Here is a 16079-nt window from a genome sequence, read left to right on the forward strand (position 1 = left end):
TATAGGATTGCAAAGAAAGTAAGATTGGCAGTGTCATAATACTTCTATATCAGTGGCAGAAACATTGTGGAATGTGGATGTCATCAGTGTCAGAGCTTCTCTCTGCCATTCCTGACACTGTGTGTGCAGCCTACATGAAATTGTTGTTATCCCTGTCAGGTTTTTGAACTCTGTCTTCTGTTACCAAAACCAGAAAAGTGCCATAGCAGCAGGGTCTCTGTGAGATGGAAATAGAGCTAGACCTGTATTTTTATATTAATAAGGAGAAGGTTTGGAACTTGACTGTAGTTCATAGAGTTGTTCATGGTTGGGTACAGAGGAGTCCATCATGAGAATGGTACCTCCTTGAGCATTCTCATACCACAATATCATGTCCTAGTCTGGCTCCTGTGGTGTATTTCTGGCAATTAAAGAAATCGACTAATGCTTCACTTAGATCTCCTGGACTAATTATGCAAATTTAATGTGGTCAGAAATGCATGAAAATCCAGAGGACATTTGGATAAGACTTGGCTTTTCATTTAGGGCCTTAGAAATTGTTGTATCGTGTCTCCCCATCATAGAAGAGGCATTTCAGTGCAGAGATTGTGACTGAAATTCTTTTGAGCAGACATCTGAGCAATCCCCTGTGCACAGTTAAAGGATGAAACTTGTCCATACACACACAGCTCAGCATCCTCCTGTCCCCAGTGCAATTTGCATCTGTGCTGTTGCTCCTTATACCCTGCACAGCCAATGAACCATCCCTTTGTGTGAGCCAGTGGGGGTCTTGCTGTGAGTTATTTTTGTAGTCATAATCAGCTATGAGCTTCACTCATTGGTTCATTTGTTTCAATAAGAATGGGCAAAGCATTCTCAGGCAAATTTCAGACCTCATTCAGTTTGAAGAGTCTCATCCCTGTGAGCATTATGAAGAGGTACATAGCTGCACTTGAGGTTTTCTCAGTTCCTTAGTCTGTTTCAAAATAAGATCCAAAGAAGAATTCACTGGAGCAAATCAGCTTTTCAGAGCTGCATATTGTGAAATTGGTACCCATCTCTGCCAGCAGCAATTGACACTGTGCTGCTGAACAATCCTAACTATGTACCTTACCTGAGTGAGTCACAGGCTGCACTTTTCATGAAAAGAGTATCAGTTTCAGGAACATTATTTATATTCTCTCCTTTCTCACATTCATCAGCTAAGGTGTCACCAGATTTTTGCCAAGGGGCCAGGGGTAACTGATAGCATCTGAGGAGATTTGGCTGTTTCCCACTCAGGATATGAGTGAAATGGTTTGCCCAGTGAAATGAAATGTTTTTTTAAAAATAAAAAAAAGGCCACCAAATATATCCAGGCTCTCGTATAAAATGCCACAGGGAGTTTTATTTTAGAATATGTACAGCTAATCAAGCTCTGATTTGTGCATTGCTATCACATTTTCTGGTCTCTGTTTCCTCTGGATAGGACACTTGGGATGTGATCCTTTCAAATTGCTTTTAATTTTACTCCCCATGAAATTAATTATTGACAAGTCCTAGAATCTGAGCCACTCTAACCAACTGTTCATGGATTTGTCATGTACACGTACTAGTAAAATTCACAAGTCATATTGTACTATGAATTATATAAGTCAGTTGGAAAAAAGAAAGAGTGCTGCACGGTTTGTCTAAATAATAAACACAGTTGTGATGGGAAACATTCACTCTGAACTTTCCAAGAACATCTTGAAGCATAAAAAAATTTACTGCAGAAATTCTCGGATAGTGTTTTTAGATAATGGTTAAATGTAAGAATTTCACTGTGTTGCAGGAACAGTAAAAAAAGATGAAATATATTGAATAAAGATTTTATTGTGAGTTATTTGCTCAGCTCTGTAGCACCATCAATTTTTTCTCCCTATATAAAAATAATGAAGTCAATAAATGTGTTTAGGTGACCTCTGAGACTTACAAAAAGGATGTTATGAGATGGGTGAATACTGGATACAGTATTTCATTCAGATGCCGAACAGCTGTTGTGCTAGACAATGCTGGCATCCTATTTTTCACCACAGTGCTAATGCAAATTGTGCTTTGATTGTATTTATATTCTATCATATTGTGGGAATGTGAAAAAGACTGTTGGGCTGTCAGCCCTGGTGTCCCACCTGGTTATGCCATTTGCTGATGTGTAATTGCAGACAGTCAGTCAGGAACCTTGGTGACCAGAGTGGGAGAACTCAGATTGGTTCAGCTCTGCTCAAAGCCAGCCTGGGGCTGAACTGGGCTGCAGCCTCTGCCCAAAACCTCTGGGCCATATTGTCCTGATGATTTCAATAGCCATGTGACAGAGGTATGAAGTTACCTGGTTTTTTTCCACCCTCCCGAAGTGGATTTTATTCCAATGCATTTGTGAACATCTGGACTATATCCTGACCCCATCACTGTGGGCTGTTAATTGTTCCATCTCCTTTCCAAAGGGGTGATCCCAGCTTGCTGCACATCACATCAGAGAGCAGAAGAGATTTGTTAGGGATCAGAATTGCTTGTGTGTGTTACAGAACATCCCCCATCAATCACAAAATGGGAGGGGAGGACCCTTTGTGCTTCCCTTTCCTGTGTGGTGATCCTGTAGGTTGCCTGCCCTGGCACCTGTTTTGTCATCAGTTCTGTGTGTTCACAGAAACCGTAAAAGTATTTTTCAAGGAAAGATATAAATTAGCACTTTAGAACTAATTCTTGTGCAGATTTAATATTTATACCTGTTGTGACTTTTTCCATTGCAGGATGATGAGAAAAGAAATATGTGTTAACAATTAACGATATGATGAGGATTCTGTTTGCTTAACCACATTTTCTATATAGTTTCTTTGAGTTCAGTATTTATTTTCTTTGCAGTCTGACTGCTGTTCAAAGGTAGGTGCCCACCTTGTCACTTACAGAATGGCCTCTGCTGTAAATTGACTGAGGGTGTGTGATTTGCCCTGGAGCATCTTTTTTAAGTAATTAGTATAAATCAGTCAATAGATTTGTGTTAGTGACATCTGAAAAATTGCAGTAGTTTGGAAACACTGCATATGTTATCCCCTTAAGTGCCATTGGTTTAAAATGTGAGAGAATTATCCATTTTCAAAAGTAGATCACTAGTACTTTGATTAAGCAGCTTTTGTTTTAGGGAGCTCTTATTATGTATTTATTCAGGAGACAGTTGACTGTACCTGCAGCTTTCTGCTTGTTTCATGGAATCATAGAATCATGGAATTGTTTGGGTTGGAAGGAACCTTAAAGATAATTTTGTTCCAGTGAAACAACTTCCACTTTAAAAAAGTACTTTCAAAATATTTCTCCATAAACTGCTCACAGAGAAAATAAGGGTAGAGAAGGATCCTCTTGACCTGCATTCAAGTGAAGTCTTCAAAAGTAAGTTGCCTACACTCTGGAATGTTCCAGCATCTCTGTACTCTGATTTTCTGCTGTTGCTGAGCTGTGGTGGTGATGACCCAAGGCTCTCCCTAAAGTGGGAAGCAAGAGAAAGATACTTGTTGTAGGCAAGGGATTGGTAAAAGAATTTCCTTGGGAATGAGGGATTTGTTAGTCAACAGGCAAGTTCCAATGTCCATTTTGGCATATTAGTGAGTCACTCATGCCTGTCGAAATCCAGTTTAGCTTCCTGGGTGCACTTCTTTCATCCATAATCCAGGGATGCTTCTTTGCACCAACCAGTTCTTTGCCACTTACAGATTTCTTGCTAGTTGAGTCCAACCTTTTTTTTTAAAGGGAGTGGGATATCATTTCAGTCTCTGCCTTTGTAAGATTTTGCGTTTTTTCAACTCTGTGTTTCTATTTTCTTTTCAAAATCTGCACTTTGTAACCACAGGGAGACTTTCTCCAGTGGGGCTGATTGCCATGAGAAATGTTCTTAGAAGCACCTCTAGGAGCCTTTACTACTTTACTCTCATGTACTGGAGTGGTCTTGCTTGTTTCTTGTGTGAATAACTAAAAATGTTTTTTTTAGTGCTTTAGAAAATTTAATCAAAACTGAAAATTGTCTTAGATCCTGAATAGGTACCAGCTTTGAAAATGCTGATTACAATAGCTCTGTCATCCCCAAGATGAACCTTGCCTGCCTGTCTAGCTGTGCATAGAAAACAGGCTGTTTAGAGGAAAAAAAACAGGGACCTTTTTTCAAAAAAAAATCTGTAATTAGGCAATCATAACAGCCCTTTCAATAAATACAGCTTGCCTTTACATTTTAACATGCACTTGTGGTGTTTGTTTAACTTTATTTCTTTTTCCCCCATTTTAACATCATAGCAAATGTCCAGCAGTGCCTCCCCTGCCCCAGCCTGTCACAGCCTGTGAGTTGTTCCTCAGAGCCCTCTGGACTCAGGCTGGCAGGATGCCTGACGCTGTCACTGCTTAGCAGGAGTGGCTTTGAACCCAAAAGCCAACCCTTTAGAAAGACACATTGTTCTGCCCACCCCCAGATCAGAATCTACTAAAGCAATTAAAACTTAATTGTGATCAGAAATTGTGTGTGTTCGTCTCAAGCCTCGGCTGCAGGAAGTTCAGCGTTCCCTGGAGTTGGAGATCTAGGCTGGTTTTTCACACGAGCTCAGCAGGCACAAAGTCTTGTTGAGAACAATAGGGGTGCTCCTCAAGATTGGCTGCCTTTGAAAATCTGATCATGTCACTTTATTTATTTATGTAGATTTGTGTATGCACAAATGTATACAACATGCCCAGAAACAAGCACGTACACATACATGACAGCTCTAGGGTCTGGATTTTCAAAGGAGCCTAGGAGAAGTCAGTGGGAGATGGGTGTCTAATTAAAATTCATATCCTTCCTGCCTTTGGCATAACTTAAGCCTACAGCTAAGTTAATACCAAAACATGACTAAAGGGCAGCAGGATAATTCAGTAAAACCCACAAGAAGGAAGCCAGGCAAATCAGCCTTCTTTTCACCAGCCTTACATTTTCCCATTTCTTATTTTCAAAGATGGAAATAAAATTACAAATGAATGCCAAATCTCTTTAAAATACTGCCCTTAGGTGGAATGTTTTGGGTTGTCTGGGGTCAGGACCTATCTCTGGTTATTGTGTGTAGACAGCAAAAAGTGACTGATTTTTCTTGGGACTTCACTGTACTGTTGCACTGGTGTATGAAAACCATAACCAGGTATCCAAGCACATTTGGACACCTGTAAACCATTCTGTGAACTGTAAAATCATAGCAGAAACAATGCTTCTTCCCCTTCAATATACTGCAAACCAAACAATCAGACAAAAAAGCCCCCTGGTTTAGGATTTTCCAGAATGTTGTCCCTCATCCAGGTGCACAAAAAGAAAATCCTGCATCCTGGAAGATGCTTTACCAAGCCAACTTTTTTATGATAGTGCACAATACAGTTTACATTCCAGCCTTGGTCCCAGGAGGGAGGAGCACACTGAGTTCAGTGCCAAGCATCTCTGCTTTATCCAATGCAGATACTCCAGACAGCCCACCAGAGCCCAAACTGGAAAAATGGAATGCATTCTTAACAAGGGCTCTTACACCACCATGAATCTTGAAATCTTTGCTGCCCAGGATATATCCTCAACAGGTAGTTTGGCAGAAAGAGTTCTCAGGAGACCACTGTGTGGAGGGAGGAATCTGAATGCACCTCTTTTCTAGCCTGGGTGAGAGACAGGTCTGCAAACCTAGAACAGAATTGTTTCTCCAGCCACTGAAGTTTAAAAGTGGCTGCAAATACATTTTTCAAGAGATGCAATTCTTCTGTTTTCCTTAGAAAAGACTTACAGGAATGGGCCTCTAAGGAGAGAATTGTTAATTCATGTGTCCTGCCAAGACTTAGTAAGAAATCAGCACCAAATCAGTCCTCTCAGGTGGTACTTGGACATCCAAAGAGACAAATCATGGTATGGGGTGACACATATGGTCAGTTTGCTACCCCTGACCAGAAGTACAGGACCCCTGAAAGGGATGAGGGCTCACAGTTTGCATTTTTCCTCATGGAGTCTGCCTGAGTTGTATTTCACCAGGGGCACTGAGCCCCAAGGGAGAGCATTTCAAATCTAATAGGGCCTAGTGTTTTCTTCCCTGTTGTTTGGTGTCAGTCTGTGCTTTTTTTTTAGTGTGAGTTGCTTTATGGACTTAGAAGGAATGAATTCCAAACCTCTTTCTTTTCCAGAACCAGTCAGGTTTGCTGCAGTTCTCTCTGTCTGCTGTGAGATGCTACAGACAGTGGAGAACAGATTTTTAATTAAAGGGAAAAAAGGTATTAACAAATACCTTACATCAAAGCAACTGGTCTCTAACCTGAGTAGCCCAGGATGCTTGCCCCTGCTAGGCTCCTGGACAAACACACTTCACCACTGTGATCTTAAGAGGCTGAAGTATCTTTCAGACAAGCTCATTCCTTAGACTTAATTAAAACCTAGTTCGCTCCTTTATTCAATTTATGAGGCCTAGCCAGTAGGATTAAGCGATTACAGGCAAAAAGCCCCATTTGTGAAACACTCATAAGCTCAAGCTGCTAGACTGCTCAGTTGTACTCCATTAAATTAATAAGGAATGAATAGACTGATCCATTATGAATAAAGCTGTGGGGAGCCTCAGCATTGCCTCAGACTCTCTGCACACTCCTTAGAGAACATTTGTGCAAAATGATTATGTTCATATTCATTCAATTGGAATTCTATAAAAGTGGAATGCATAAATTACTCTAAAGATGGGGAGTTTATCTTAAACATTAACTATGTGTGTGAATTAATAAGACTATTATAAAACCATTAGCATTCAGTGTATTTACCTACATATGCTGCATACCTAAACTAAATTCAACAATTGTTCCTAATTGCTATTCTTGTTGTGTGATCAAGCTGTGGTTCATTTTCCCTTGTAGTCATAATATTTATGAATTGCATTTCTTCCTGTTAAAACTTCTCAATCTCCCCTTTCCCCCCCAGCTTTTCACTTGCTCCTGCAGTTTTTGCATTGGGAAATGCAAGATCAACAGATGCTTACAGATGTGTTAAAATAAAACATTGGATATCACCTGCAAGTAAACATGTCAACAAAACCTTTTTCTTTTACAGAGTAGGAGTTGAAGAAGGATGGCAGTGATTCCTGGGTCAGTGTCACTGAATATTCTGCTGTTCAATAGAATCCCAGTTTCAAAATGCAAAGGGTAGAAAATTCACCCACCAGCCTTTGCCCTGCTGTGAACAGCACAGTCTGTTTCTTCTGGAGGAACTCCAGGTGACTCAAAAGGTAAAAAACAAACCCAAAAACTGAAATGAAGTGATGACTTGATTAAAAAAAAAACCCAACCAGCTTTGAGAAGACTTGGCAAACAAGGAGTTAAAAGGAATGCACACGGGTTAGTTGCTAAGGTTATAAAAGCAAGTGCTCAACCAGCGAGTGGTAGGGATGTGCTGCAGGATGAGAGAAGAGCTCAGGGCTGAGCTGCTGGACAGACACTTGGAGCAGGCAACCTTTCCTCCTGCCCTGCATCTCCTTCCCAGCCTCTGACACTGCCTGACAGAGCGACCAGAGCTGCAAACCCCGTGGGGTTGCTGAGTGGATTCACCAGGGACTGGGCTGGAGCAAAAAGACTGCATTATTAGGGCTGATGCGATGTGATGGCGATGAAATGGCAAGCAGGGCTATCCAGGCACGGTGTTATTTTCAGAGCTGTTCCTGAGCAGAGCGAGGAAGTTCCGTGTTAACACAGGTTAGCTGGCATGTCTGACCTTCATTGTTCCCAGTGGAAACAGTGACAGTCTATTAGTCCTCCACAAGGGATATCACTGTCTCACAGCAGCTCTGAAAATCCCCCAGGACACTCCTGGAACAACAATAATTCTGCAGGAGTTCACACAGCGTTAGAGCTCTGTGAAATGTTTGCAGCAAATCTTGCCTGGATCCGAGAGGGGGATGTGGTAGGAAGGGGGAGAGGGATGGCTTTGAACTCAGCTGTGTTTGAGAGGAGACTCTAACCTTGCAGGCAAGCCAGACCAGGTGGGACTTTTGCGACAGGAAAGTCTTGCTAATTCTCTTGAAATGAAATAGCCAAATAGATAAAAGAAGGTGGAAATTAGTTTTTTAGCCTAATCTTGCTTCTGAAGTAGAATATCAACCTTTAAATCTGAATTTTGAAGTGAAAGACAAAGAATTTGAACAGTGGAACTCGTAGGGGCTAAAAGCCAAAGAAACCAATTTTCAGCTGAACATTTAGGAAATGGAGTGACAGAGTTTTAATACAGCTTATAGGAAGTAGAAGCTGAATCAAAGTATGATTGCCTTTGATAAAAAATAATGCTATGCATGGGGAAGTAAGTCTGTAGATTTTTACACATTGAGTAGCTGCTAAAATCTTTTCATGGCTTTACTTTTAGAATAAAAGAGTAAGAGTAAAGAAACTCTAAGGTCAACTACTGGATTTCTTACACCTGATCTTGTCCCCTTTGGTTACATTATCCTTTCCAACATTTGAAGTTGTACTCTTCAAACATTCCTGCAGCCTGTTGGCATGGTTGTGTGGTGTGTCCTGGCCTCAAACTCAGCACAGCCTGGGGGTTTTTACAAGGGCACAAGTGATGTCTATGCACAGATACCCTGACACAGATGTCCTGGGATTCAGCAAAGATAAACATGGACTATGGTCAGGGTAACCTCAGCTTGCTGCTCTGGAGATTTGTCACCTGGGAGGTGAACCTCAAGGCACGGAGTTACTAGATGTCATTAGGGCCCCTGGATGGCTTAATCCAGGCTTGATCGAAAGGATTAATAAATGAATTCTTGACAGAGCCAGCATGTGAAGTCTGTATTGGAGAAAGGCTTATTCCTTGGCCTGGCTCCAAGAGAAACTAATCATCATGAACTTCATGCAGATTTACGATTATTCTTTCTATAGAAAGGGTTACACCAGTGCTCCCTGACTGTGGTGGAAAGCCTGAAGCAAAGGAGAAAGCCAAACACACACAGGATGAACATTGTATGTGAGCTCCTTTCCTTGAAATCCTTCCCTTGGATTTTCTACATTTTCACAGAAAACTGTTGCAAGAGCACCATCATGTATTAAACCTGATAGAATCGTTATGCTCCTCTCAACTCCAGGAGACAGAAATATCATACAGTCTTATTTTTCTGAGGGAGATGATATCATGGAATAAAGTGATAAGAAAGAAAGCTACCGTGATAGTATGAAATATGTCTACTGGCTGCCTTCAGCACAGTAATCTTTTATGTTCAAACTATTACTCAAAGTAGGGATTATTGAAATGCTGTTCTTCTGTGGTGTTCTCTTGGGTGATCTATGGAAGCCTGTAGAAGTCAGTGTAAAGAATCTTATCATTTCTTCTTGTTCCTTAAAAAAATGGTAATAAAATAATCTATCTATTAAATTTCAGAACCCATATATATCCATGTATTGGGAATGCAATATAATAGTTGGGGTTTAAAAAGTGCTGTTTCATTATCAGATTTCTAACAATCTTATAAAATATCCAGGGGGAAAAAAAAGGAAAAACTGCAACCTGTTCATCCAGCTGTTTTTTTTTTAATTTTATAAATATTAGAAGGTAGTTGAAGACATTTTGTAATCTGTTTCCAGCACTGCATTTGCAGATATGCTTGGATTTGTTATCTCCTACTCATAGGATTTTGTTAAACAAGGTTGTGGAACAGTCATTAAAGTGAAGACCGAAGCTTTGTCCAGGAGCTTTTCCTTGGTCTTGAGATAGCTTTTTGCTTTTTATTTTTAATGCTGAATTTTTCACATTAAAGGATTCTTTTCCTGCCTCTTACACACAGAAAAGGACATAATGAGGGGACAGAGATAATACAGAGATTGGGGAATTCTTTCATTTTAGAAGCCAACAGACCAGTGGTCTGTAAGATCCAATATCTATCCCAAAAGAAAATTAAAATCCCTTGGTCAGGCAGGCAGTGCAAGATGACCACAATTCTGTGATCCCTGTGCATGATTAGGGTATTCCTAGAGCCATGGGGATTGTTAATCCTTGTGATTTAAGCTAAATAGTCTAACTACAGATGTTACTACTTTGTGGATTCTGCGTTATTTGGATCTCATTAGGGTGTGACAGAGTTTATGGGCTGCACGAGGTGGGATGTGTGAATGGGGCACAAGGACAGGCAGCTGGGTAAAGGCTGAGTTCATTTTGTGCACATGCTCTAATTAGACATGAAATCTGAGATCAACTTTTTGAAAGACAGATTTGATAAATGGTGATCCCTGGATAATGTCCTCATGAGTATATATGTCCAGGATATTCAGTTTCCTATGTTGAAATGGTATATATGGATTTTATATGCTCAGAATCAGTGATTTTACCATGACATGGAAACTGGAGGAGCCACTGTATGTGGAATTGAGGAATCATTTCCTCCTGTGCTCAGGACAGATATTTATTTAACAGTTTGTCATAGAAAATTATGCAAGGTGATTTTTCTATTTCTGAGATGAAGGAGAGAGAGCTATTTATTCTGTCATCTTCTATAACCTTTTTGGGAAGCATGGATCACTTGCATTTCTTAAGATGCTTTGATGAAACATTCCTGTCCCACTTCCTCAAAGAGATTCCTTCCTTATCTCCATGAAGCAACAGGTAATGATATGGACACACTTAATAGACTTGTCTTTGGATGTTTAGCATTCCAGTGTTAACATATCATCTGTATATATCTTCCCCCTTTAAACAAGCAAAATGCCAAGGAGTAGCACCACCCATGCTTAAACATCACAGGAGTCCCAAGGAGGAGACTTCAGTAATAATGTTTGCTTTCTTGGATGTATACATTTAATGTATGGTTATCCTTGGACTATGGGAGGTGTAGAAACTCCAGCCTAGAGGAATGAGCCACTCTCCTCTATGACAGTCTCACAAGGCTGGAGCTGAGGCAGAAGGAGAGATATTTGATTTGTGAGGAGCCAACATGCCCCAGAATGCCCCTCTTTGTCTGTCACGCTCACTGTGGTGCTTGCTGAGATAGAAATCAGTGGGAATCCTTCTAAAGAGGGGCTTCAATGGGTCTTCTAATAAATCGACTCCTTTTAAAAAAATACTTCTGATGAAAGCACAGTGCTGTCAGGAGAGGGATAAAGGTCACCTTGGTAATAAATGATAGCTATGTTGCAGTCTGGGGAGAAGTTCTAAGGTTTTCCAAAGTTTGAATAGGGATAAGTGGCCCGTTAGGTAATTTTCCATTTCTTGTAATATCTTGCCTTTTTTTGGCCAATTTGCCCTCTCCCTACATGCTCTATTTTGGCCAGTTTCCCTGGAAGTCAGCTAGAAACCCAGCATGTCCTAAAGGCCTGCAAATCAGATGATATATAACAATGATTTTCCAGTTCCAACTGCATGTATCTCTCATTTCCTGGTACAAGCAGGACTATACTGGGTGCCCAGCATGGCACACCAGTCCCAGTGTACTGACATTTTGTTGTCCTGTGGCTGTATCATGAATTAAGGGTTGAAGCCACACTGTCTCTGCTGGTCTGCAAGCACGTAATTCCAATGAGCAGTATCCCCCACAGGGTAATAAACTCTTTAATAACAGTAATGTAGCAACCACAATAATGAAAAAAGTGATTACATTCTACATAAAAATATAAAAGCTCATTTGATCCTGAGGTCCCCAGTGGCGCATTACCTGGACTTTTATTTAAAATATAACATTTCTTACGTCTTATTCAGGTCCTTTGTTAACACTAATATAAAACACCAGTAAAATTGTCATTGGAGGAATTTAATAAGGAGTGGGTATGGCTCAGCAGTGCACACTGCTGATTCTGAGTCCTTCCATGAATCTAATCTAGAAAAAACACTGCTCTGCTTGAGTGTTTCAGCATTGAACCCCACTTTGCATATGCAAGGCAGATCAGAAGATCCCTTCTTTAGAAGCAGGGCTCTTTCCTAAAATAGGAGTGCTTCTACAAGCGTGTGTTTCATGAAATGTGAGAGTCCCTTCTTGTACTTTTACTTGCTCTTCATTTATGATGGTTTCCCTGCAAATCCAGGCTGACTCCAGAGATCTAGAATGACACCAGGGGATTTTCTCCCAGGCACATGTCAGGGGTTCTGAAAGCAGAAGCCAGCCAAACCTTAGTCTCTACTCCACCTTGCTGTATTTCTGTTACATCTAATATTGGGAGGAAACCAACCCTACTAAGCATTACTTTTCGCCCACTATAGATAGTATAGACATTACTGAGCCCATGGGGAGACTTCAAAAGAACCTGAATTCCAGCAGCTTTTTTTTTTTTGCACTGTCCCTTCTTGTAATTTGTACAGTCGAGCAGAAATATATGCAGACTTTTCCCATTTCCTTTATTTTTCTGTCAGTGCCACATTATTTCCTGCTGGAGATTCTAGCCTTCCCATCATGTCGCTGAGGAATTAATCCCCTGTGCTGTAAGTAAGAACATATGGCAAACCATTAGTCATCAGCCAGTGCCTGGACACAGATTTGTTCTAGAAAGTGGGCTGGCCATGATGGTGAGTGGAAGGATGGGGTTTTTAATAGGAGTTTCTATCAGGGTTTGAAATGTTCTCAAATCTGAGATGGATCTGAAGATTTAGGAAGTGTGTGAGCACGTAAAGTGAGGTTAACCTCCTGTGAGGTTTAACATGGATGTTGTTACGTAAAATAAGCCTCTCCCTCCCTTTGTATGGAAGCTTCATGAGTTTTCAGAGGCCAAGGGTCTGCCTTCATTTCTAAGTGTGCAAATTTTTATCAAATGGGAGCAAACTCATTTAGGTAATGAAACACATTGCTTCGCTTTTTTCCAAGTATATGAATGTCTTGACTGTCATTCCAGGAGCTCCATTAAATATTTCTGTGGCCATTTAACATCATCTATGCCTCCTCCTCACATGATGTTGTCCCTGCAGCAGCTGGTGAACCCACAGGAAATGTCATATATGTTGTAACTCTCCCTGACCCTGCCCTTCCTCCCAGTCTTTGATCATATCCACTGCTGGTCTCACCAAATGTGCATGGTCAATCACAGCTCTAGGGCAAGGACTGCCTCTGTTTTAATATGCAAATAGGCATGTAATGCAACAGGACTGGTGTTTCTGGGTGTTAATGCAAGAAACCAAAATAATGGAAACCAAAGCAATGGACTGCCTGCAATGGAGGTGGTAGAGGGAAATGGCTTTTCAAAATAGTATCTGCCAAATATCTTTTTACCCAAAGAGAAAGTGAGAAGTCCCCACAAAGAGAGAAGTCACGTTACAAAGCTTTCATGTGTTCCTTTCCATGGAGTGACTGCAGCACCAACCAAGATTTTTAAACATCTTTTTTTTTAAGTGATGCCTTTTAAAAATAATATTGCATGGGTAGCCTTGGTAAATAGGAACTGAGGGAGATGTGCTACTATGCTTGTTCTCTTACTAGTCATTGACTGGAAATGCTCACAAAAGGAATAAAAAGTACATTTGCCTTGTTAATACAATTTGTATTACATATTCATAAACCATTTCATAAAGCTCCCAAGGAAAAATTCAATTGTACTGAAAGCACATAATGGTAGAGCGGCCATACAGAAAACAGGCAGCATGTTGCAGAATTAACTGCACAATGAATGAAATGCAATGTCTATAATAAACCCATTCAGATATAAATTATGGGAGAGTAGATGAAATGTTTGTTAAGCAATAAAGCTTGCAACCGTACATATGAAATTGAATGGGATTTATCATAAAATATTGTGGAGGATACAGTCTGAATATGTGTTACAAATTGAGTGAATTAAAAATAATCCAAGGAAAGCAAGCTTTTGGGAGGCTGAAAATTTTAGGAAATGAGTTCATAAGCTGTTTAGCTCTGACCCAAAGTCCCCCGGTGCCAAGAAAAAGAGAGGCAAGAAAATAAGATCAGAGTAATTTCTTAGAGGACCGCAGTTATGTTGTCTTAATTTTAACCTCCTAAATTTTGTCCAATAATCAGACTCTCTGTTGAACTAACAGCATCTCACTGGAGTAGAGGGTAGAGAATTTGGCCCAGCAGTGTTTGGTTAGTATGATTTACAGTGGAAGATTTTTTCCCCCCCAAACTATTTATCTCAGTGAGGCTGTTGTACTGAGGGCAGGATAGATGATATTTTGGTTGGACCTTAAAGAGATATGTGGTATGTTTTCCCAAAAGACTTTACCAGATATCTCAACACAAACAACAGAGTTGCTGAAGAACACATTCTGTGGGATTCCATATGAAACTTGACTGCAGTCCTCTTCTCAAGATGACAGAACCTAAGCTTTTGCTCAATTTTCAACAATTGAAAATACTTACGGTTTTTACAATATGATGGAAATATTGTACTTGTGAACAACAACCAAGAGAATCACTAAACCCTTAGAATTAAATTTAAAATTCAAATAGATGTTTATGGTGTAGGGGGATAAAAAGAGAGTGCATAATTTCCAACCACAAATAACATTTGTAGCTATGGAAACATAGGACAACTTAAGAAAAAGAGAGAAATAAGAGCTGTAGAATCTGTGCCTCAGAGGGTTAAGGGCATTATCCCTTTTCTTAATCTTACCTAGATGCTTTTCAGGTCTTTTCTTTCCTTTTCAAGCAGTGAATAATGACCATTTCTCAAAGTAGTTAAGTGTATACAAAGGAATCTGGAAATCAGAATACAAAGTGTTGTTTCTGTAGGGGGTTTAAGATGGTTGCTCTGATTTACAGATGGAAGATCCTGACCATAGACTAGAGATGGGTGCAGCCAAGTGACATGGCCTTTATTGGTCTGTTGACCATTGGATCTTTATTTCTGTGGGTGTGTGTCACTGTGGTGACATTCTGATAGAGTTTGTCACATTGAAGGAGTAAATAAATACATAACTTCACCCCATTAACACACCTGAGCCACCAGTAGACCTCCTTTAATCTCCTTGCCTGTGCAGCCCGACAGAATCCTTTTTGGTTTGCCTCTGCTGCTGTTTCATAAATAAAGGGGTCCCCATTCTCAGACCCACAAGTAAAAAGCACTTCCACTTGTTATCCAGCAGCACTTTAATTTTGACAGATAATGCTGAGCTATTTCAATGGACCATTATTGCAGAGTTAAATATAAATGAGGAGAAAATAACTAAAGTAGACTCCATTTTGCTTCTCTGCCGAGTGGCTGTATTTTCCCATGTGTAAGAGATTCTGTGGATTTTTTTTGTTCCCTTTTTTCCCTGGAAAACCCACACTGAGTACAAACATACATCGGCATCCCGCAGTGTATCAAGAGGCACTGGTAATCTTACCCTTTTAAGAAATGTGGCATGTGCCCAGCACTTTTGGATTGCATTTTATTTGTAGGAATACAGGCTATGAAAACCCTCATCCCTACTGAGGAAGAAAAGCCTGTTAACTTGTCAGCTTGCATCTGCAAGGCCAAGGGTTCAAAGCTGCTCATCAGTGTTGGTTGACATTCCCCCTTAGAGCCTTTGGAAGTATCAAGTTTGCCAGTTATTGACTGCATTGCTGAGTTATCTGTTGTATAAGCACAATTTCCATAAAGGACATAAGGCCAGGGACATGTTCACCAGGCATTTTAAGACATGGTTGATTTGATTTCCTCATTTCTTGTTTTCTCTAAACATATTTCTCTCAAATATTAAATTGTAACAATATTATTGATTGTGTTCTGCTCATGGAGCAGTAACATCTATTAGGCTTTCTACATTTTTTTTTTATTAATGATTTGCTCAGAGAGTGGAAAGAAGTAGAGGTGCTGAAGTAACTTTGTCCCTTGGAGATGATGGCATTCCAATGGAGACCAGCAACATGACAGTATGGGATCTGCTAGCACCGTGACAGACCAGGCAGAGCCCCTGAACACAAAACCTCTCTCTGCATTTCAGGAAGAGCTTCAGGACTTCACATCTAGACCTTAATAGTGAAACACCATGTTTTTCTTCAATTAGCAACTAAATTCCCACATGATTTGAATAAATCTGGAGGAGAATTCTCTGGGAGCACAAGAATTGTAGAGTCAGTTGAGGGGAAAAACACGCCATGTATAATCTGCCCTGGGCAAAGAAAATGCATCAAATTTTGAAATGCTGAATGCTGGCAATTCAGCAGAAA

At 40.3% G+C, this 16079-nt stretch overlaps 1 long non-coding RNA gene across 1 annotated transcript in view; it reads left to right on the top strand.

The window, feature by feature from the left end:
- The window catches only part of LOC146432101 (uncharacterized), an 82235-nt gene that overhangs the window by 46062 nt on the left and 20094 nt on the right, over positions 1 to 16079 (top strand). The window contains exon 5 of the long non-coding RNA XR_014854403.1: positions 7064 to 7238. This is a non-coding gene — a long non-coding RNA (uncharacterized LOC146432101). The remainder of the gene's footprint in view (positions 1 to 7063; positions 7239 to 16079) is intronic.

The sequence above is a fragment of the Lichenostomus cassidix genome, chromosome 11 (assembly GCF_008360975.1).
Source record: "Lichenostomus cassidix isolate B80296 chromosome 11, HeHo_3.0, whole genome shotgun sequence".
Lineage (NCBI taxonomy): Eukaryota > Metazoa > Chordata > Aves > Passeriformes > Meliphagidae > Lichenostomus > Lichenostomus cassidix.